Raw genomic sequence first — 22,794 nt, forward strand, 5'->3', positions numbered from 1 at the left:
AGAGACGGGGGCCTCTATTCTGATGCGCTCTGATGTTTGAGCCGCCTCGGAAAAGTCTCGCAGAAAGAATTCAATTTGTGATGCCGCCCTTCCTCCTTTGCCCGTCAAAAAAAAAAATATATGTCCCGCTGCGCCCATCTGCATTAAAACGGCGCCTCGCTCCCTTCACTTTGAAGAGAAAGAGGCGACCGACTCTTGAGTGAAATTCCACCGCGTGAACACTCTATCCTTTTGGGCGAGGGAAAGAAGTGGGACCGAGATTATCGGAGATCCTCTGAAAAACAACATAAAAATAAATTATTACCTTCTAGTTCTCACATTTAAAATGGCGTGGAAAAATTCGCACGGTCATACATTCCGATGGAATTCAGGCGTTCAAATTCGTTCATTTTGTTCAAACCTCAGTGGAGTCAGTTGAATACAGCCAAGAGCGTCAAATAGAGCCGCAACTACGTACGTCAAAGAAGGCAGCGTTTCAATTCGAGGCCAAAACGAAAGGATGCGGGAATACGAAATTTGACGGGAATACGAACCGTTGGCATTATCTTTAGGAATACAGGGTGCGTTCCAAAAGTAATGGAAATATTTTTTAAAAGTAATATTTTGAACGGATTTGCACAAACACTTAAAATTTTTATCCATCACACTTAAAAACATTAAAAGTACTGTCCTTCGGCCTGTACACATGTTAGCCAACGACTCTGCCATTACCGGTACGCGCCCTGGAAGGCGTCTTCGGGGACCTCTCGCAAGGTCTTCGTCGCGGTTGATTGGATCCTTTCTATCGACTAAAAACCGGCTCCTTTCAGGGCGCCCTTAATCCAAGGGAACAAAAATAAGTCTGCTGGGGTGACTTCAGGACTATAGTGAGGGTGAGGTAGCGTTGACATCTGTTGTTTGGCCAGGAACTCGCGGACTTGTAGCGCGTTGTCGTGATGGAGTTGCCAGGAAGCGGAGATGTCTTTTCGCGTCCTGATGGCCCTATCTCTGAGTCTTTCCAGCACATCCATGTAGTAGGCAGCTTTTACTGTCTGTCTTTCAGGAACAAACTCCTTATGGAGCACTCCTTTACTGTCGAGAAAGACTCGAACCACTTAGTTGTCGGTTTTGCTGTTTGACGGCCGCCCAGGGCATTGTTCGTCGTAAACCTCTTCCTGGTCCTACTTGAAGGCCTTTAACCACCTCGAAACTTGTACGTAGGACAGAGCAGAGTCCATGTAAGCCTCACTAATCATTTTGTTTGTCTCCTTAAGAGAATTTTTCAGCTAAGTACAAAACTCAGTATTCGCGTAACGTTGCTCGATCGTCGGTTCCATTTCTTTCGTTACACGGTAGGCGCGCAGAGGTTTACAATGACTGACATCCTGCCGCTTACAAAGCTTAAAGAGCACTGAGACCAGTTTTGCGACAAAGCATAGCGTCCCTCCCACCTATGTCAAATGGTTCAATTCCACTGCAACCCATAGGAGCGTCGCGGGAAATTCAATTGCATAACTTTTTGAACGCACTCTGTATGCCCGAGTATCGCAGTTCTCCTTTGAATTCGAGCACTGCCGCTTTCTAAGGCCCGCTTAATTTGTTAACTACGTCCTATCGACTTGCCCTCGGACCACTGCTCGGAAACCAAGGCTCGGCGACGCACGGAAATTGAGAGCGGGGACTTGGCCTGGCCTTGGCGGAGACGTCGGGACTAGAGCGAAGTTTTTGGGATCTCTCTCTTGTGATATGAGAAATGCGTTCCTCTTGATTGTTTATTTTAAATCAGAAATAATTTTGTACAGTTATAATGAAATTTAAACTATTTCCTTTTTCTAGCAGTAGTGCATGTCATATTCCTAGCTAAGGGAAGCATACTCTAACCTTCCCCAACGGCCTTTTGAAGGCCTTAATGGAAGGCCCAATCAGAATTCAGAAGGTGGTCGGGCCTGATGTGAGCGGAATAAAGTTTTTCTCTACGCCGGGTACCTTTAAGAATGTACGAGATTTAAATTTTCGTTCTCTTGATTAAGATAATCGGAACATATAGAAAGTGATTTCTCCCAGATGGCAGGCAAATAAAGATGACCTGGATTTGGGCATAAGCTATTTCTTAGCTTCCTTACTTTTTACCTCCATTCAATCCGTTCAATTGATTCCTCGATTATAAAAATAAGTGCATTTATTACTTATTAAGGAGCAGAGAAGGAGACTTCGGCTTGCGTTCACGTCCGGAAATGGACGAATGGAAGTAGGCTGCGCATATTTAAGATTCGAATATTGACCTTCTGAATTAAAGGGTCAGTCATGAGTGTAGAAAAAATTTCGCGTTCCATTGAAATACTTCTATGAGCACTTCGATTCATACTTCTCATTACACTCTCTTACAACCCGCAACGTAATGCACATGAAGAATTATTCTTATGCCTGATCTATACATTATTCTGATGTGCGTGCCCCATGAAATATTGAATTCCAGTGTAATATCCAAGTATTTGACCCATTTTGAGTGGCTTATCTCCATGGCATTGAAATTCATCATTTTGCACGTTTTCTGCTCATTAATTTTAACCACACAAATTTACACAATGCAACACCTGGATATCTTAAAAAAAAAACCTTTTTCTTCGTATACTTTATATCCTACACAGTACCCCGTAAGCTTCCGCAAGGGCGGGTGGCGGGGGTGTTAGGTCACCATCCGTAATTGAGCATAAAACCGCATGCCAAACCCACAAATTCATACCAATCCACACCCATAGAGTCGTATATATTCATGCAAAAACATTTCCAACTTACACGCATGCAAATAAATACACGTACTATCAACTAACATACACGCGCACCAACGCCAAATACCTTATGTCTACGCAATGTTTAGTCTTGCCTCACTTGTAAATGGAATGTTTTTTAAATGTCTATAGTTACTTTGGTTTTTTGCTATGATGACTCCTGATTGTCTGTGGGGGGAGAGAACGAGTATTTGTAATTATCTGCACAAGAGTCTATCTTCATTGTCCTATCTTTATAGTCTGACATACCTAAATAGATAGGGCCATAATAATTCACTTAGTGTCATTATTAAAACCATTTGTTCTGAAGCTTTCCAAAAGTCTCAGCCTCGCTTGCTCTCTTCGGACCACAAGTGGTTCCCAGCTTATGTCTTTGAGATAAAAGAATGGAAAATGATCTCTGTAGAAAAAAATTGTCAAAATTCTCGGATCGACCGTTTATAAAATTTTGAGAATTCTTTGAAATGATTTTGCCGCGAAGATGTGGTGGCGAAGAGATGCACGGGGTAAACTGGAGGTTAAATAACGAGTATGAATACGATTTGGCAGTACAGGTACTGTCCCAAATCTATCGTGATGATTTTCCAATGTACTCGTCAATATTCGCAATTACTTGGCTGTCTAGCAAACTAAAGCTTAACCATCCGTCAACCTCTTTTTATGAATTGTCCACTGACTTTCATTCCCACCTCCAGTTCTTCCCGTGCCTCTTTAATCAATTCTCTCGCATACATCAGTTCCTCCTCCCGCACATGTTACTTCTAACAGAAAAGGTGATAAACTGCATCTACATAATACTCCGCAAACTGCCGCAAAGGCGTGTGGCGGGTGGCGTTAGGTCTACAATAAACAATAGACAATAAAACCACATGCAAAAACGACATATTATTGCAAATCTACACCCGCAGTGGCGTATATATTCATCCAAAAACCTTTTAGGCTCACTCGCATGCAAATATATATATATATATATATATATATATATATATATATATATATATATATATATATATATATACTATCACCTAGCATACTCATGTCCCTTAGAATGTAGTAAAAATTTATTTAATAAAGTACATATTAAGATAGGAAAGTATAAAAAGGAAATTCTGCTATCACATGGACATGCAAACCATGGCCCCAGCCTCAAAGGTTTGCGACACTCAAAGGCAAGCAGGTAGCGGAAACGTTCCCCTACGGAAAGCGACCAGGGTTTGAAGGAGAAACTTGAAAACAAACAAAGCAGGGGCAAGCAATACTGTGACGAGCAGTTCGGTCTTTAATGGCATTCTCATGTGGCCATACGGGAAGAGTTTTGACAGCAAAAAGCACAATAATGGACACCCCTGCCTTACACTTCTTACTAAAAATGCCCATCTGGACTATCAATCCCCTACTTGCACCTGAGCTGTCTGAGACATGTACAAGTTGCGGAATAGCCTCCTATCCCTAGCCTCCTATATTTTATTCCTATTTTCTGCAATACATTAATAAATTCTGACAATTTTACTCTATCTAACGTCATTTCGAGTTCTGCGAACAAGACTAATACATTCTCATTGCATGCCATCATTCTCTATATCCCAGGCCTTTATGATTTGCAATCACGGTCCTGCTGGCCAAAATTTGACCTGACTAGTGGCACTTAATTTTTAGGCTCTCAGTCAAATTGAGACATATTTTGAATCGATACAAGGTATAAAAGTGTCAATACATTTGTAATTAAAACATTTTGCTTTTATTATGACACATTTTTTAGCACCAACATTTAAAAAAAACTAAAATCTTAGTAAAAATTGAGTTAACATTATAAAAAGAGGCAATATTTTGGTTTTTAAATTTCCTAAAAATAAATTCTATATCCGTTTTCGTGTGGTAACTCTTGATTAAGTATCAGCAAAGAGGTGGTCGTTGTACTTTGAGCAACAGAAAACACTACGCGTTAGTTTGCCTCGAAGGAAGCAAAATCGGCTCTCCTCACCTTATGAACCTGAACCCAATGCTCATTATCCCTCGCCTCGAACGATGTCTCTTGATGATGACCTCGAGAGCAATGAACTGAGCGACTCCTCCCCACGGTCTCCTCCAAAGCATTCCCAACGAGAGTCAAACGAAACTCCTTCTCATTCAATTTGCTCTCGACGGATCTGAAGGTAATTCGCTAGTTCAAGGCCATCAAATCGAGATGTGAAAGATTGCCTTCCTTTTCCGTTTCCATGAAATTCTTGACCTAGCAGAGACGACGCTCAGAAAGAGGGGAACACGGCGATGTTTACGATACGACGCCTTCGAGATAAGGAATGGCCACTCAGCGCCTCGAAGATGCCAAGCGATGAAACGTAAACAGCCCATACATCATTGGGCACCCAGGCATCTTCAAGGAAGAAGCATGCGATAAGAAAAAAACCAAGTGCTCCCCAAAGATCCATTCGGCCAACGGGGGCCTTGTCGGACCTAAATTTTCTTTCGACCAATAAAGGCTTATTAGTGACCTTATTACTGCCTGGTATCACGCGTGCCTCCTCCCCCTTCTAAACACCAACAAACCATCTCCTAAGTAATCATTTTCACTTCTCTCTTCCTCTTGTTTATGATCCAGTGTACCACTCTAGCTTAGTTTAAATTTAAGCTTATTGTTCTGCAGTTTTCACATGGCTTTTCCTTTTTTTGGGACGGGAACTAATTCTGATCTTCCGGTCAAATTTTCCCTCTTTAATACTAAAAATCATTCCATAAAAACTCTTCCTCAAATACTAAAGAAAAGATAGTGAAAAAAGTGCAGTGAAAAAAGTTGTTCTTTATTATGTTTGAATTCCACCACATCCCGCGTGAAACTAATCAATTTGTTTTCCCTTCCATTTCATCCCAAACCCTCAACTAGATCCGCGAGAATGCTGTCTATCCCTTTTGCCTTATTTCATTTCTATTCCCATTCTTTCTAACCATTGACTAAGTCTGGGCCTGAGATATCCTCATCTGTGACTTAATGTCTTCGTAATACGTTATAGTTTACGAGTGGTCGCATTTCATACTCCTTTTTATTCTTGGGGTAAAAAGAAGTCCGGTGGTTCCGCATCGGGGCTGTCGGGCGGCTGGGGTGAGATCCAAGAGAGCACGCGATATTGTCACACGAGAAGCCTTCTGATCTTCCGACGGCACCTTGGGGACCATCTTGGCACACACACACCTTTCTCATGGCTAAATGTTCATGAAAAATTCAAAACACTGTGGTTTTCGGACAATTGTACTCTTCTGTTACCATTCTCACATTCAGTCGTTGATCGAAATCGTGCAAGTTTCTCAGTTTTTGCACATTTTCATCGCACTGTGTCGTTGACTGACGTTCAGGGTATTCCTCGTCGTCAACCTCCTCTCCACCCTCCGAGAACATCTTTTGTCAACGGAAGAACCATTCCTTGGGACATTCTCTGCTAGTACACATGTCTCCAAATCCGATTTTTCGAACTTAACACAGACGTTTATCGCGTATCGTGAATACGTGACGCGATTCTCGAACAGGGGTTCAGTGTAGCAATGATCGACAGTTGTAACGGCCCGCAGACAACTGACCCGGGTCGCGTTTCTTTTCCAATACCTCTGTCACCATTTCCGCTACAAACCACCCACCACTCCAGCCGTTCACTTCGGCGGGTAAAAGGTCATTCCCCTTTTTTTTGGGATGGGCTCGGTAAATTGGAGGATTTTCAGATGTGGAAGAGCATTGAAAATGAACGGAAAGGGAGTAAAACGAAAAATGCATGTTAAAAAGTACGTGTGGCAGGATAGGAGAGGGGATTGTTGGGCGAAATCCAAAGAAGGCAGAAAAGGTGGATGCAGACCATTCTCTCATCCATGTGCTGGATCACCAATTTCCTATCCAAGGGATTCGCATCTCGGTTCCCTCGCTATGAGCGACGAAGGGACGGGGAGAGCGTGGGTGATGTTTAGTTAGCGTGAATGCCTCCGGACGTGCAACGAATGGTGTAAAAGGCACGCGATTCGCACGCCACTCTCCCTCTCTCTCCGTAGTTTTCTTTTGTTTCGCCCCACCCCCCCTCCCTCTCTCTCTCTCCCGTTCTCGTTCCCCCTCGCGTCTATAATACATCACTTCCTTCCTGCACTCCCCTTCCAACCCCCTCCCATCGCTCCCGGCAATAATGAAAACCCTCCTCTTCGGCCTTTTTCAAGCAAACTCCCCCTCTCATCTCCCCTCCACCCCCCCCCACTCGAACCGCAAATCACTGGGCGAAATTCATTTCGTGCATCCGCCGGAGGCTGTTCCCCCCTCCAACTCGCCTTGAATAACCCTTTCTGCCTGCTACCTCTTGAAACGCATTCCTCCCGGTTCCTTTTGTTCGGGGCCCTCTTCCCCCTCCTCGCAATTCCCCCCTTCCTCCCCCTACTCGTCGAGGACCACACCGAAGGGCGTATTCCGAGCACTTATTTGTTCCGTTCGGGGAAATCGAGGGAGAGAGAGAGAGAGAGTGCTGCCAAAATCTGAGGACGACGGGTGGATTAAGTTGTTTTTTTATGTTTCGACTATTTCCCCTCCTCATAAAAATATTAATATTCCAACTCCATGGTTGCAAATTTTTGTCGATGTAGACCTAACAAGGAACACGATTAGTTGCTGCAATTTTTTCGTTAGTAGTCTCCCGATTTTAGGTAGGTTTTTAAATGTTCTCTGTTCATATCTAACTCAGAAGTGTATATCACTTCAACGTGAACGTCTAGCGTTGGATGCTATTTCCCCAGATGGCAGAATGATCGGTAGTAATTTGCACCGAGTATCAGCTTCTTCCTGGAAAGTCCAAAATGGCCGGCTTGACAGTTTCTATTGTTGTGGTAGCGAATGAGGAAAAAGATTTCCGGAAAATACACATAGCTCCGTTCAGCCGTTCAACTTTTATTTTAATTTTCTCTGTGGTATCACCTGCCAGCATACCGGGGCAAGTTGAAACGTTCTCGCCCTGACAGTGAAAAAGAGCAATTTTCAGTTGAAAAATGATTTAGTTTTTCTACATAATCTCACATAGCTTAAATACATTTGGTTCAGCGTTTCTCCAACATTTGTATTTCTTCCCGGAAGTAAGAGACTGGAAGGCTGTGAAAATGTCCCACTACCGCCCTCTCAACTTCTTCATTGGACGCAAAGCACTTCCCAGGAAAAAACACCTTCAGCTTTGGGAACAGATGGGTAGTCTGAGGGCGCTAACTCAGGAGACTAGGGGGGATGGCTGAGCAAATCGTACCCCTTACCCCGTAGTTTTCCCATCGCAAACGCACCTTTGTGAGCAGGTGAAAGATGATTTTTTTTCCTCTTCAAGCCTGGCCTCTTTTCGCAAATTTTGGCATTCAGCTGGTCAAGAAGGTAGAATTAATATTTGCCTGTGATTGTTCTGCCTTTTTCAAGGTAATCAGTTAACAGGACCGCTTTCGCATCCCAAAACACTACGGCCATGACCTTTAGGGTAGATGCGATCGGCTTCGCTTTCTTTGTCGCTGAACCACCAACTTCCAAACAGTGCTGCGACTTCTTTTTCGTTTCTGGCGAGTAGCGTTGGATCTACAAAAGTCTAATCCATGCTGACTAATCGCCGCACAAAATCGGTCGGTTCCCTCTTGAATCGGTCCAAACATTGCTGCGGAAATCGTCTTCGCATTTGCTTTTGATCGGCATTCAGCAAATGCAGCACCCACCTCGCGAAGAACTCTCGCATCCCTAATTCTTTGCGCCAAATGTTTTACACCCTTCTTTCCGGTATCCCCACGGCTTTAGTTAGCACCTTTTTGAAGGTTTCCGGTGTGTTTGTGGTTTTTGGCCATCCTTCACGTGGGTTATCTTAGTGGGATGTGTGACCACGTGCACATTCAGCTGCCCGCTTTATACCGTTGACATTGAAGGAGCATAGTTCCCGGACACTTTTGTCGACATCAAATTAAATTAAATTCCTTAGAGTTTCCTCCATCCAAAACAAAGAATTTTATGCCCGCACGAAATTCAAGTTTTCTATTTTATCGAAAAAAACGAGAGACGTCTATTACAACAATACCTGAAAAAACTACGCAGGATAACAAGTTGAACCTTATCTTGCAAACTAATGACACGTGCACCCAGGCGAAAATTATAAATTTTCGGTGATTGGAACGCCATCTCTGTCCTAGGCCGAGAACTTTCCACCTAACCCTCGTAATATGGCGAATATCCCATTGATCAAAATGCGTTACACTCCGAAGGTTTACTTAAGCTCACACGTTAGTAGCAATCTTAGATTATTTGCGGATGACACGGTGAAACTCGTATTTGTGGAAACAAGGGCCCCAGTAGGGTGAATTCTTCTCGGGTCTTCCACCGGGTCAATGGCTCCATAGCGCCATTGACCCGGTGGAAGACCCGAGAAGAATTCACCCAACTAATACGCCGGGAAAGCACCAGATCTTTCAAGGGCCCCAGTAGATTGTGAGTTACCCTCTAGAGACTTAGACATAGTATCGGATTGGTACAAGGAATGGGGATTAGTGCTTACCATAGGCAACTGTGCAGTCTTGAAATGCTGGAACCAAGCAAATGATGAGCATGAAATAAGTTATGAAATATTGAGTTCAGTGCTAACATTGGCAGATCAAGTAAAATATTTGGGGTTAGTCTTAACACCACGCCTTTAATGGGGAGCACATACCAGGAGAATATGCGGGTCCGCTTTAAAGAAACCCTGCTTCATTGAAAGAGTGTTAGAAAAAAGTAATAAAACAGTTGAAGAGAGGTGTTATTTTGCTCTAAAAGGCCAAATTTGGAAAAATTTGCAAGTATTTGGGATCCATGGGAGAAATTGTTGCTAAAAGAATTGGATGAAGTCCAGAAATAATCCGCCAGATTCGTCAAAACTTGTTACGATAAGATGACGAGTGTGACAGGCCTTTTCGGAGTACTAGGCTGGGAGCCACTTGAGATGCGAAGGGAACGAGCGAGACTGAGACTTTTAGGTAGGTTCAGAACAAGCGAGTTTAACGATAACACTAAATTATGGTCCCACACTATTTTGGTAGATGAGACCACAAAAATAAGATAAGGGAGATAGACTTCTGTATAGATTGATACAAATACTCATTCTTTCCCCGAGCAATCAGGAATCATAATAGTAAGAAACGAAAGTCACCATAGAAATATTAAAAACTTTAAATATACAAGTCAGGAAAAGATAAAACGATGCGTAGACATTAGTTACTGGATCCTTATAATAGGCAATGGGACTGGTTTGCTGTAGCCTCAACGGAGCGGTGGATGGACGTCCGACTGATCGGCTCGGTAGAGGGGGTCCCCCACCACTCAGATGCACTTTAGTTCAGTCACTTTCGGGAATGCGTTGAGGCAGGAGGTGGATTTTTGTGACGTGTGATTATTTTGTGGTGTCGTCGTGCCAGCATGGAGCGCACCGTCGAGCAACGCTACGCTGTGAAGTTTTGCATTAAACTCGGGAAATCCGCGTCGGAGACCCTTGAACTCAATAAACAGGCTTACGGGGATGATGCCTTAACCCGCACGAGAGTTTTTGAGCGGCGCAAAATGTTTAAGGAAAGCCGGGAGCCCGTCGAAGACGAGCACCGCATCGGACGCTCGACGACTGCTATCACCGATGTATATTGGAATGTGCATTGACACATTAGTTGATATTATATATTTTTGCATGCGTGTAAGTTCTTCTTTTATTCATGCTGCCAGTTTCACTTTCTATCTTAACCCCTTAAGAGTGGGAAGCAGTTTTACCCAAAGGTGACATTTTATGGCAAATAAAACCGTTGGACAAATTCAAATAACTGCGGGAAATGCCTTGACAGTAACTTTTGACGGAGTCTTCGCTAAATAGGCATAAAAATGCAGACTTTTTCAAATTGTAAATCATTTACCCGGATTTATCGAGGTCCGGATGCTTCAGCCAGCCACCGATCCCTCGTTTTACACTCCGAAAGTTTAGGATCTTCAAACAAAAAAATGTTGTGACCAAATGCCGTGAATACAACATCACAGGCATTCGTAGTCTAGCGTGTCCAACGAGGTTAAAGACAACGTATTAAACACAAAGGTGCTCACCTTAGAATTCGAATTTTATTCATAGTCTGAGGCTCATTCTTACTTCCGATACCTCTTATTTTAGGGAAATGAATTAATGAAAACTACTTAAATATTTAGAAAATATACACTTATTAGCAGAGCTGAAATGACTTTTACAGCTTTCTTGCTAAAACAAAAGTATGTGAATGCTCACCCCCTATGCTACTATGAAATGATGTGAAGAGACTCTAAAAATTGGATATAAATGTTAATTGTCATAATTTTTAAACGGTAGACTTAGGAAGATATCACAGGCTTAGACTGAGTGTATTTTGGAGTAGAGACATTATGCCATTAAATGGCAGCCTAGTGGTTTCCTTAGGCAACTAGGGGTCCATTTGAGTTCTACATTCGAGAATTGATGTCATTGGTGAGTCTTACCTTTGAAACATATGTCTTAATGTACGGATTTTTTAAGAGTATAATATTTTGAAATGCAATTTCGAGTTAATCCTCGGTTACATACGCTGTTTTTGGTTATTCTATTTACCTATGCTACTTCGCATTGTTTTCCTTGCGCACTCTGACAAGCTCATTTGAGTATATTCATAGTGAATTGCTTCCTTTAATTGGCATTATAGTTTTAAGTTCTATCAGTATCGAAAGGTGTTTTGATTATCCTGTGCTATCAAGCTCTGTATCCGATTACTAAGTGGAGGAGTGCCCATGAATTGCTTTGGGAGGCTCAAATTAAATTTCCCCACGACTAGCATGACTCTCCGTAAACGACAGCTTCTTCTCCACCCGCTGTCCTCTTCCCTATTGAAGGTAACTTAGGTACAGGAAACCTTAGGCTTTGGGGATTGACTTTGCGCCAGGCGTAGGAGTTGGTTGGTATTAGGGACCCGCCTGCAATGGAGATGCCGGTCAACCAATAAAAATTAAACAGGCCATTCAATAAACACTTATTTTTTTACTTTCAAACTACTTATTCATTCTCGTCAAAGTTTGTCGTGTCATCCCCCCCTCCTGCCCTTTGCTAATCGCTCTTTTAAGGTCAGTTGGCCGAGAGGTTGCACTGTCGGCGCACTGTCGACCGCGGAAATGAAATTGGCGACCGCTTAGTTCGCCAATTAATTCGCAGACTAACGGCGCCCCATGAAAACGCATGCCGAATGTAGAGCCGAGTCTCGCCCTCTTAATGGCCGTTTATTCGCCCCGGCGGCGAGATTCATGGGCGCGGCGGCGAGCCCGTTCCCCTGCCGCCCCTTCCGCCTTGCTGCTTTCTGGTGCTCGATCGCCCCTTCGCAGCAGCCCTGCACGAGGATGCGGTTTAGGTGATTAGCAGGCAAGGCGAGCTGACATACTGCCCACAATATATTGCGGGGCAATTAAAAGGGAGTGGGATAATATTGCGGTTCGAATGATAATGCCGACTGTGTGACAAACGGCACAAAAGGAGGATGGAAGAAAAGGGCAGGATGTGACCTTTAGCCCCTAGTGAAGAGGGTGGTTGAAACGCCGCCCCACCAACGGCGCAGTGGATAAAATGTCCCTCATTAGCATTATAATGGCCCATTTGGTGATACGCTCTCCTTCATCTTAATGGAAGCTCCATTCTCAAAGATTTACCGGCCGCAGACGCCGGCAGTATAAGGGGGAATGAAAGAACTTTCAGAAGTATTTAGAGTGGATGTGGCACATAGAAAAAGAAGAAGGAAAGTTTTCGGAATACCACAGTTGATATCCATCCTAATAGGAATATCTGAAATAGCTGATGCATTATAATATCAGTTGCCGCAAGTATTTGGGATCCTTGGGAGAAAATTTGGCAAAAACATTTAGATATAGTACGTCGAAAATCTGCCAGATTCGTAAAAAAATGTTATGATAAGAGCGCAAATGTGACAGGTCTCATAGGGGATTTAGGCTGGGAGCCACTTGAAGTACGGAGAGAACAAGCGAGGCTTAGACTTTTAGAAAGGTTCAGAAAAAACGAGTTTAACTATGACCCTAAAAGAATTTTAATGGCCCCACACTACTTAGGTAGATCAGACCACAAAGATAACATAAGTGAAATATATTACAGTAGAGATAGATACAAATGCTCATTCTTTCCCCGAACGATTAGAAGTCCTAATAGTAAGAAACCGAAGTCACTTTTGAAATATCAAAAATATCGAATTAACAAGTCGGAACAAAATTAAGCATTGCCAAGATATTAGGTATATTTGTAGGTGCATGTGTATGTTAGATGGTAGTTCGTGTGTTTGCATGTGCGTGGGGTGTAAGTATTTCAGCATACCATGTTTTGTTTGTGGATAGCATAAATTAGGGCTTTTGCATGCGGTTTTTTTCTCAATTACGGGTGGTGTCCTAACGCGCCCCGCCACACGCCCTTGCGGCGGCTTGCGGAGTATTAAGAAAGTAGATGTAGATCAGGTCCATATCAGAGGAGAATATTATAAAAAAGTAGTTGAAAGTAATTAATAAGCAAAAACTATTTAATCACCAATGAAAGTGATAAACACCGAGATAAAATTAATATTTTCTTGCACCGTGTTGAGAAAAGTACATAAAGAGCAAACAAATGACAGCAAAATAAGTCATCTCACTCATGAAGATTTAATTGACTAGAACGAGCAAAAATAATGCGTTCGTGTCGTATCGTCAAAAATTGGGCAGGTTGATTAAAATTGGAGCTTCTAAATCACAAATAGAAGAAGGGTTATAGTGTTGGATTTATTTGAACTTCCGTTAATAAATGGTTCGTGATTTCCCTTTGAACAAACTAGCTTGACGGTATCTACTGTTGTGGTGGCGAATGGGGTGAAAGCTTCCTGGCAAATACACATAGCTCCGTTCAGCTGTTCAACTTTCATTTTAATTTTCTCTGTGGCATCACCTGCCAACATACCGGGACAAGTGAAATGTTCTCGGCCTGTCAATGAAAAACAGAGATTTAAAATTTAAAAATTATTTAATTTTTTTTTTAAACTCCCTTGACTTTAACACATCTCTTTCCTCAAATCCCAAATTATCAACTCCCCATCTTTTCTTTCGATCGTCAACGTCTGCTTTTTTCCGTTTCATTGTTTTTATAAGGCTCTGACTTTGTCGCACCACACTTTCACTGTGTATGACTCACACGATTTCTACCCCAGCCTCTTTTCGCGTACGCCATTAGAATGAGAGACCTCCCAAGAACAAAACGGCGTTTCATTTTCGCCGCTACCCCTCGTCCCCCTAGTGTATTCGTGCGGGCCCCCTACCTCTCTAAAACCCTCTCGACGCAACAATGCCCCAAGGGGGAGCAGGCGGTCGGCCTGTCTGCTAAAATCACCTCTTTTCTGCCGCTACGGAAATAATAAAATCGGACGTGTTTTGGCGAGAGCCGTCAACGAACTACGAGGATGAGTGGATGCGGCAAAGGGCTCCTTCTTACCGCGCATCATGGTGCACTGTCACATCTTGGTAGACCCTCGGGGCGAAATACCCCACCAATTCGACTTCTTCCTTGTCGATCGCTTCTCCGCTCCCCATCAAGAGTAATAAGTATCGCAGTGGAAGAAAGAGACAGGCAGTTGCGTTTGTAAACGTGGCAGTGCAGTTGACAGCCAACGGGTAGGAAATCTTCCTTCACAAGGAAAGTACTTGGAATGGTAAAAAGCAAAAATGTCACGTCTCCGAACTCTCTTTCATTTCGACGGTAACTCTTCTAAAAGCTTGAGATAACTGAGTAAAACCTACAAATGCTGTAGATATCTTGACACCTCGTCAATTTCTCTTTCTACGGGTGAAAAAGATCCTCAACTCCGTCTCCTGGTCAAAGAAATGAAACACTTTCTTGCACCAACCCACGCAGATTTCTCCCAGGCACAGGGAAAGGCACTGGACATCCTACCCTGATATTAAAATTTCACACGCCGTAAATAGGGCTTAGTACAGGGGAACTCTACCATCATCTATCAAACCGAACTTCGACTTGATTACTGTGTTTATGGTTATTCGAAAATTAGGAATACGAGTGATTTATTTTGTGTGTGTTTTTCTTCGCTAGTGCTCTCTTGGCGTACATTATTCATATATAAAAGTTACGTAATGCACCGGTTAAGGTAGGTTTTGGATGGACACAACTACCAAATAAATATTTTGCTTCTCCTAAAAAAGTATAACCCAACATCTACAAGTCCCTCTTCATCTCGGTGTAATTCATCTTCCTTCATCCCGTCCAAATTCCATATCCTATTCCTGTCCCTTCTTCACTTTCCGAACATTCTCCCCTCTATTAGTCTTCAACATTACATTGCAAATAAATATGCTTTGTATCAATATTTTCTACCCCATTATGATTTTTCCCAGCATTTACCTCTCCTCACCCACTATGCATAGTAATTCCTCATTTGTTTCCCTTTCAGTCCATTTCACATTCTTCGTCCTTCTCCAAACCCATATTTCAATAGCCTCAAATCTCCGTCCATCCTCCTGCTTCAGTGACCATGTTTCCGGGCCGTACATAACTACTACCCAAATCAAAGTTTTGACGAGTATTTTCTTAGCAGCCTTAATCAACGTCTCTGTTCCTCTTTCTTGCGAAAGCCTCTTTGCCTAGTGCAATTCTTCTCCTTATGCCCATACTACTTTCACCATTTTTGCCAAAAACACTTCCGAGATACTTAAAATGTTCCTCAAACTCTAGTTTCTGCCCTCATATTTTTATGTTAACGTTAGCATTTCTCTTTCTGGTAAATAGCATAATCTTTGTTTTATTTATATTGATTATCTACATCTACATAATACTCCGCAAGTCGCCGCAAGGGCGATTGGCGGGGGGTGTCAGGTCACCACCCATAAAAGATAATAATACCACATTCATATTATAATCCCATATCTATCGTACTGCATTTCCAATTCACTCAGCAATGCTGGAAACCCCTTGGCAGATTATTAAACTAAAGGTTAGTCATAAGCACACCTAACTGATTTTACGAATTCCCCTCCGACTTCCATTCCTACCTCCAGCTCTTCTGATACCTCTTCAATTATTGCCTCCACATATACGTTGCTTCCTTACACCTCTTCCAAACACTGCCCGACCGGACTCCCCGTTCCCCACTCGCACATGAATAATCCGAGAAATGTACGGGTTGCGGATTAGCCTCCTTTCCCTCTAGTCTATTCCTATTTTCTGAAATGTACACATTTGGTTTCCCCAATTCCCTCTATCAAACGCTTTTTCGAAATCTACGAGACAGGCAAATACCTCCTGGTTGTATTCTACGTATATTCCTCTCGATCAATAATCTCATTACTGCAATGGCATCACGCGTACCTCTCCCCTTCCTAAACCCAAACTGGTAAGTTTCCTAAGTAATCATTTGTCCAACTCTCCATCCTTTTTTTGATGATCATGAGAATCACTTCAGCTTCATCAGAAATCAAACTTATTGCTCTGTAGCCCTCACCACACGTATACTTTACCTTTTTCGGAATAGGAACTACGTAGGGGCCCAAAAGTACCCGGCCTGACCTAGAGATGGCGGTTGTTGTTTAAAAATATCACTGTATGAGAAAGAATGTAATCTATAAAGCATTGTTTCAAGTTTGAAGACGCTACTTTGTTTAGTATTTGTTTGGCAGTCACCAACAATGAACATTTTCACTGAATTTGTGAAACTGCAGAAAATTGATCATCGTTATGTGATACAATACTTTTATTTTGCTTTATTTACTATTTTTGCATGAATGTTGGATGAAGGGATTTTTGTATGAGTGTGTACGCCGCTGTGGGTGTAGTTTTGCATGTGATATTGTTTCTATTTACGAGTATTCACTTAACACCCCCCGCCAAACACCCTTGCGGCGGCTTGCGGGGTATTATTTAGATGTATTTGAAAGGCCTCAGGCCAACCAATACAAAAGCTGAACTGGATTCTACTCTGGGTGAGTCTGCTCCTTCGTTTACAATAGTAAAATATTGGGTGGCAGATTTTAAATGAAATGATTTTAAATGAGCTGTCAAGACGAGCATCGCATTGGTCGACCAAATTAGGTGACGACTCCAGAAACGGTGAAGAGAATCTACTAAGTGACACTTTACGATCGTCGACTAAAAGTGTGCGAGCTAGCAGACATATCAGGCATTTCAAAAAGTGCGGTACATCGTATATTACCAGAAAATTTGGACATGAGAAAGGTGTGTGTAAGATGGGTGCCGCGTTTGCTCACACTCAAGCAAAACCAGTGTCGTGAAGATGGTTTAATTGAGTGTTTAGCAGCAACAGCAAGCAAGTTTCACAGCAACAGGGCAGAATTTTTGCACTGTTTCATATCCATGGATGAAACATGGATCCATTACTACTCACTCGAGACAAAAGATCAGAACAATGGATTCAAAAGGGAGAACCGCCTACAAGAGAAGGCAAAGACCATTTCATCTGCAGGCAAAGTCATGGCGTCGGTTTTTTGGAATAATTTACATTCGCTATCTTGAAAAAGGATAAACTATCAACGGCGAGTATTATGCAACGTTTGAGCAAATGAATCAAGCAAAAGTGGACGTATTTGGGCAAGAAGAAAGTGTGGTTTCATCAATGAAATGCACCAGCTCACAAATCGTTTATTGCAATGGAAAAAATTCATGAAATAAAGTTTTAATTGCTACCTCAAACACCCTTTTCTCCAGATTTCGCCCCCTCGGATTATATTCTGTTAACAAACGTGAAAAAATGACTCGGTGGTCAAAGATTTTCCAACCGTGATGAAGTGATGTCGTCAGTTAACTGCTATTTTGAGGATCAAGATAGTTGTTATTATAAAAAGGGTATCAAACTTTTGAATATTGCTAGGAAAAGTGGTTAGGGCTAAAAGGGGATCATGTTGGAAAATAAATACATTTTTTCCAAAATATTTGTGTGTTCTTTGTTGGGTAGGGTACTTCTGGGACCATCCTCGTAACGCTCATCTCACAAAGTCTTCCGGTCAGATTCCTTCCTCATAGATACTATGAATCACTCCATCAAGACTTCTTCCCACATTTTCCTAAACCTTTTGGTAGTTTGGTAGTAGGAATGTTGTCCACCCCTGTCCTAATTTAATTTCATTGAGCTTTCCATATCCCTATTTCTTATAATTTCTGATTTTCCTCGATAGTTTTCAGTTCTTTTCCCTCATTCCAAGTTTTCTCTTAAGTTTGCTGATACTCCTTCTTTGTCAATCCAATCAATGCTTTTACATTACGTTTCGTAACCCACCTCCTCTGCCTTATATTTTTGAATCAGACGTCACACTTCATGAGCAGTAAATTGTAATTAGTCTTCTGCTGAGAGGAAGCTGTTCGAATTGATCTCGCTGTTCCTTAAACTGTGCCTAATCATAATGTAATCTAACTGATACCTTCCTGAGTCTCCGGCCTTTTTTCATGTTAGCCTACGCCTTTTGTGGTGTCCAAACCAAGTGTTGGTGATGAGTAGCCCCCGTCTCCGGTAGAATTCAATCGCTTTCTGTCCGCGGTTATTCCTCGTGCCTAAATCGTAATCCCCCAGTCCGCCACCCATCGTTGCACTCTAATCCCCCCATCACTATCAAATTTTTCCTTGTATGAGTCTTAAAAATAATGAAAAATGTATCCAGTAATTTTCTGTCGTGAACGTGGAATCGTAGTCACCATCAATAAAAACTTGAACCGAATGCATTTAGAATGCTTACCAATTATTGGAATTTATAAATAATCTCGTGCATAAGGAATGAATGTCTTTAGCTTATATACTTCAAAAATGGGAAAAAAATCGTCCAGGAAGTATTTTACACTAATTAATTGATTATATACTAAGTTTTGGACATTCTTGGAATCATTCAGGTCATTCTAATCTTAAATATTTTATTACCTTTTTTTAATTCGCATTTATCTTGCACAAAGTTACACTTTACAGATTCTTCTTTGCTGAAATTATCCTAAAATCGTTAGTAATAAAATAAATGCGTCAAGAAGAGTAGGTGACAATAATACTAATTGTCAAGTTGCGACATAATAGACTACAACCGGGACGTGGTGCGACAAGTACGTTCTCATGACCCCCGACAGCTCCAAGTTTTAGTTTAGATATTGCAGCAAATGCATCTGCAGTTAACGTGATTTGCATTTTTTAAATTATTTTTTAAAACTCTATTGTAACTAAAAGTTAGAGAAACTTAATTTTGGACGCTTAAACCCTTAGGCGTAAACATATCCTGCTGCACGCCCTGGCGGTGGCCTGTAGGCACGTGGTAGACAGAATTTTCCACGCCAAATGAAAAATTAATTCAAGAAGCTAACTGATGCACCGAAAAATGCGCGGCCATGTCTATGCCCAGTTTTTTGCGGACCAGTTTATCCGTACAGCTGTGGCTGAATTTAATTTGTATAATAGACCTTGTTATCTAGACATGTAACGTGGTAGTTTCGTGTGCGTGTAATGGACTAGGTGATCATAGAAGGAAGGGAGTTTGCTGCATGGGAGGGATGTCTATCTTCCTTAGGAGGGGCATTCATGGTCTCTGGACGCCTGCGGTATCGCCGGTTTGCTATCCCACCTGGGCATCGTTCCTAAATCCTACCTTCAAATGGTTCTCGGCCCTTCGCTAAGATTGGATACTAGCACTGGCTCCCAAGCGGATTTAGTCAGGAACCACCCATGGCTGAATGACTGTCTCTTCAAAGGAGCCATTTTGCTGATCAGCTGATCACTTTGCGATTGGCCTAATTGCCATTCTCTCTTCATTCTTCAGTTTTTTTTCATTCCAAGAATTTAAAACTCACTCTAAATTTGTAAATAGCGATAGCTTTGTTAAACTATTAGCTGTATACTTGACCTCTTGGCCGTTATGATTAATGGAAACTTTTTCCTTAACATATTTGTTTTAGCAACAGATTAAATGAAAATTAGGTTTCTATTTGAGTTTTCTCTTATGGGCTGTTTCTACCTTATATTTTCTTCCCTGTATAGTTGATTGCATATCCTTGTGGAACTCCTTCATGATACTTCATTAAGAGAAATAATCAGATTTATTACAACAAATTCATATTTTTATGGAATAGCAGGGTGTTTTCCTTTCTTATGCACCGTGATTTGTTGCTCATTATTTTTTACCTTTCAGTATATTTTTATATTTTTTAATCAATAAAGAATATTATTACGTAAGACATGCTTCTGAGACTCTCGGAGAGTTTTTATTCAGTATGATTGAATATATAATAATGAAACAGTAGCCTATGCAAAGGAGAACGATTTATGTAGAAAGTCCTCAATAGTTTTATTTCATTTGATCGCGAATTACGGAAAATGTTGAGGAACCAAAAATAAATACTTTGCGCCATACGAAGTATTGGTTGCGCTGAAAGTTCTCCAAAGAATGAAATTTGTTGCATGTGATTTGAGGTCTTCGCTTTAAATCGCCATTTTTGGGTTCCACCCAGACGACGACCACCACCAGGGCCGCCGGCCCTTTGTCCGCATTGCCTGTCCGGCGCACCAAGTCCCCAAAGAGAGAGAGTGAGATGATAGGGGGGGGGGCAAATCAAAGGGTTCGTTCCTTGGACCTCTCCCTGCGGAGTGCTCAGGGGGGTGGGCATCGTCTTAGGGGGAGGGAGCCCTCCTTATCTCATCCCTCCATTCGACGTGCCCATGTCCCATGCCCATTCGTAGTTTTCATGTATACTATAATATCTTTATGGCCGCTGACGCCGTCTGTTATTAGAATGTTTGTCATAATCTTAGACGTGAACCCCACAAATATTTCCCCTATTCCGTGATCTAACAGTTTATTCTACACCTACATCTACATCTACTTAATACCCAGCAAGCCGCCGCAAGGGCGTATGGCGGGGGGTGTTAGGTCACCACCCGTAATAAGGAACAAAGCCGCATGCAAAAACAACACATGCATGCAAAACTATACCCGCAGCTGCGCACACTGTCATGCAAAAATCCCTTCGGCCCAAACTCACGAAAACACATACACCATAAACTAACAAACAATGGTACCCCATGATGCAGCATGGAGTCCATCCAACAACGCTAAAGCCACAATATGATAAGTAAGAAGGCGGAATGCTACTACCACATGAATATGCAACACAAAACGCTATCCTCCAACCTACATCTACACAAAACACCGCAATCCGCCGCAGGGGAGTTTGGCGGGGGGTGTTAGGTCACCTCACATAAGAGGGAATAGGACTGAAGTTTTGAGAATGTATGGAGGAGCTATTGCATCTTTATTTTTTTGGCAGATTTTTCTACGATGTAAAAGTCCCGATCAATTGACGGCATATATTTATCACCAGCGGTTATCATTACATTCTTGCTATATTTGTTGCTGAGAATGGATATTTGGTCGCCGAGCTTGAGTATAATGCCTGATTGGAATCTGGTGGTCTGTAAAATGAGCACAAGATAATAGGCTTCTGTCTTTGTAGTCCTGTATTTTGCAACAAATGCTTTCTATGTCGTTTTCGTTTCAGTCATATAGTTGGCTACTGAGTCGTGAATTGACAGCAATGCATACTCCCCCACCAGTCAAGTTCTTGGTCTGTCTTGTTTCTGTTAATCGAAACCGTTTGAAAAACCTCACTCTCTGCTATATACTTTTAGATTCTAATTTTCACATTGTTGGATGACTTTTTATGGCATTCTAAGGCATTTTAATTGATAGTATATGTGTTTGCATGCGTGTAAATTGAAAATGTTTTCGCATGAATCTATACGTCACTATGGGTGTAGGTTTACATAAATATGTTGATTGTACATGTGGTTTTGTTCTCTTTCACGAGTGATGACCTAACACCCCTTGCCACACGCCCTTGTGGCGGCTTGCTGGGTGCTATATAGATTAGGTGTAGATATTCAACTCTCCGTTTCAACTACTATTTCAGTCTTTACACTATTAAAATATGCTTAATATCCGATTTTTGGTTTCTAATGCTACGGCAATTTAAAGATAAAATTTTTCGACGCTCAAGGGATGTACTTTGAAGAGTTTTGAGGCATTTCAGCAATATCTGAAATAAATGTATTTGGTGGTGGAGACCATGAGTTGCATATCGATGCGATAGCAAAATTTTCCATTCTTACTTTTCAATACTTCCTTGCCACGTTATTTGGTGGATTTGAAAAAAAATGTATAGAGCATGTGCATGTGTATTTTAGTTGATAATATATGTATTTGCATGTGTGTAAGTTAAAAAGGTTTTTGCATGAATTCATACACACCTGTGGGCGTAGGTTTGCATGAATGCATTGGTTTTGCATCTGGTTTCATTTCCTTTTATGAGTAGTGACCTCACACCCCCCACCATACTCCCCTACGACAGCTTACGGGGTATTGTGTAGATCTAGATGCTGTATGTACAGTGATGTGTAAATAATTTACTCGTACTTAATTTAATATGAACTTAAAAGCAATGAAATTCTGTTGCATTTAGTAACTATTAAATGTCATTCTAAAAAGTTTAAAAAGGCGTTTTTGTTTTAAATTCCATCAGCAATTATAAATCTTTTCATATATATTGAAGTTCTGTAGTGTATTTTTGTCCAGGCTTCTGAATTGTTCATTAGCTTGAACCCCCGGCACAAACCTTGAGTGAATAATACGACACGAGTCTGTCATATGCCATACATCAGGTGTCCATAGTCCGTGTGTTCTAGCGGTAAGTTGTAGAATATGCTGCAAGTATGTGGGATCCTCGTGAAGTTGGATTAATTGCCAAATTAGATCACGTGCAGCGTAAGAGTAAGATTTGTAAAACATTGTAATGATAAACTTTGTAGCTATCCAAAATATTAGAGCAGCTAGGCTGGGAATCACGAAGCGAAGCGTGAATCACAGATTTAATCTCTTGCATGAATTGGAAGGGTGTCTCTTTGGCAGTGATGTTGAAAAGGTATTATTACTCCCATCGTACAACGGTGGGATACATCTTGTCAATAAAATTAGAGA

The sequence above is a fragment of the Hetaerina americana genome, unplaced genomic scaffold (genome assembly GCF_022747635.1).
Source record: "Hetaerina americana unplaced genomic scaffold, ioHetAmer1.1.p SCAF_1, whole genome shotgun sequence".
Taxonomy (NCBI): domain Eukaryota; kingdom Metazoa; phylum Arthropoda; class Insecta; order Odonata; family Calopterygidae; genus Hetaerina; species Hetaerina americana.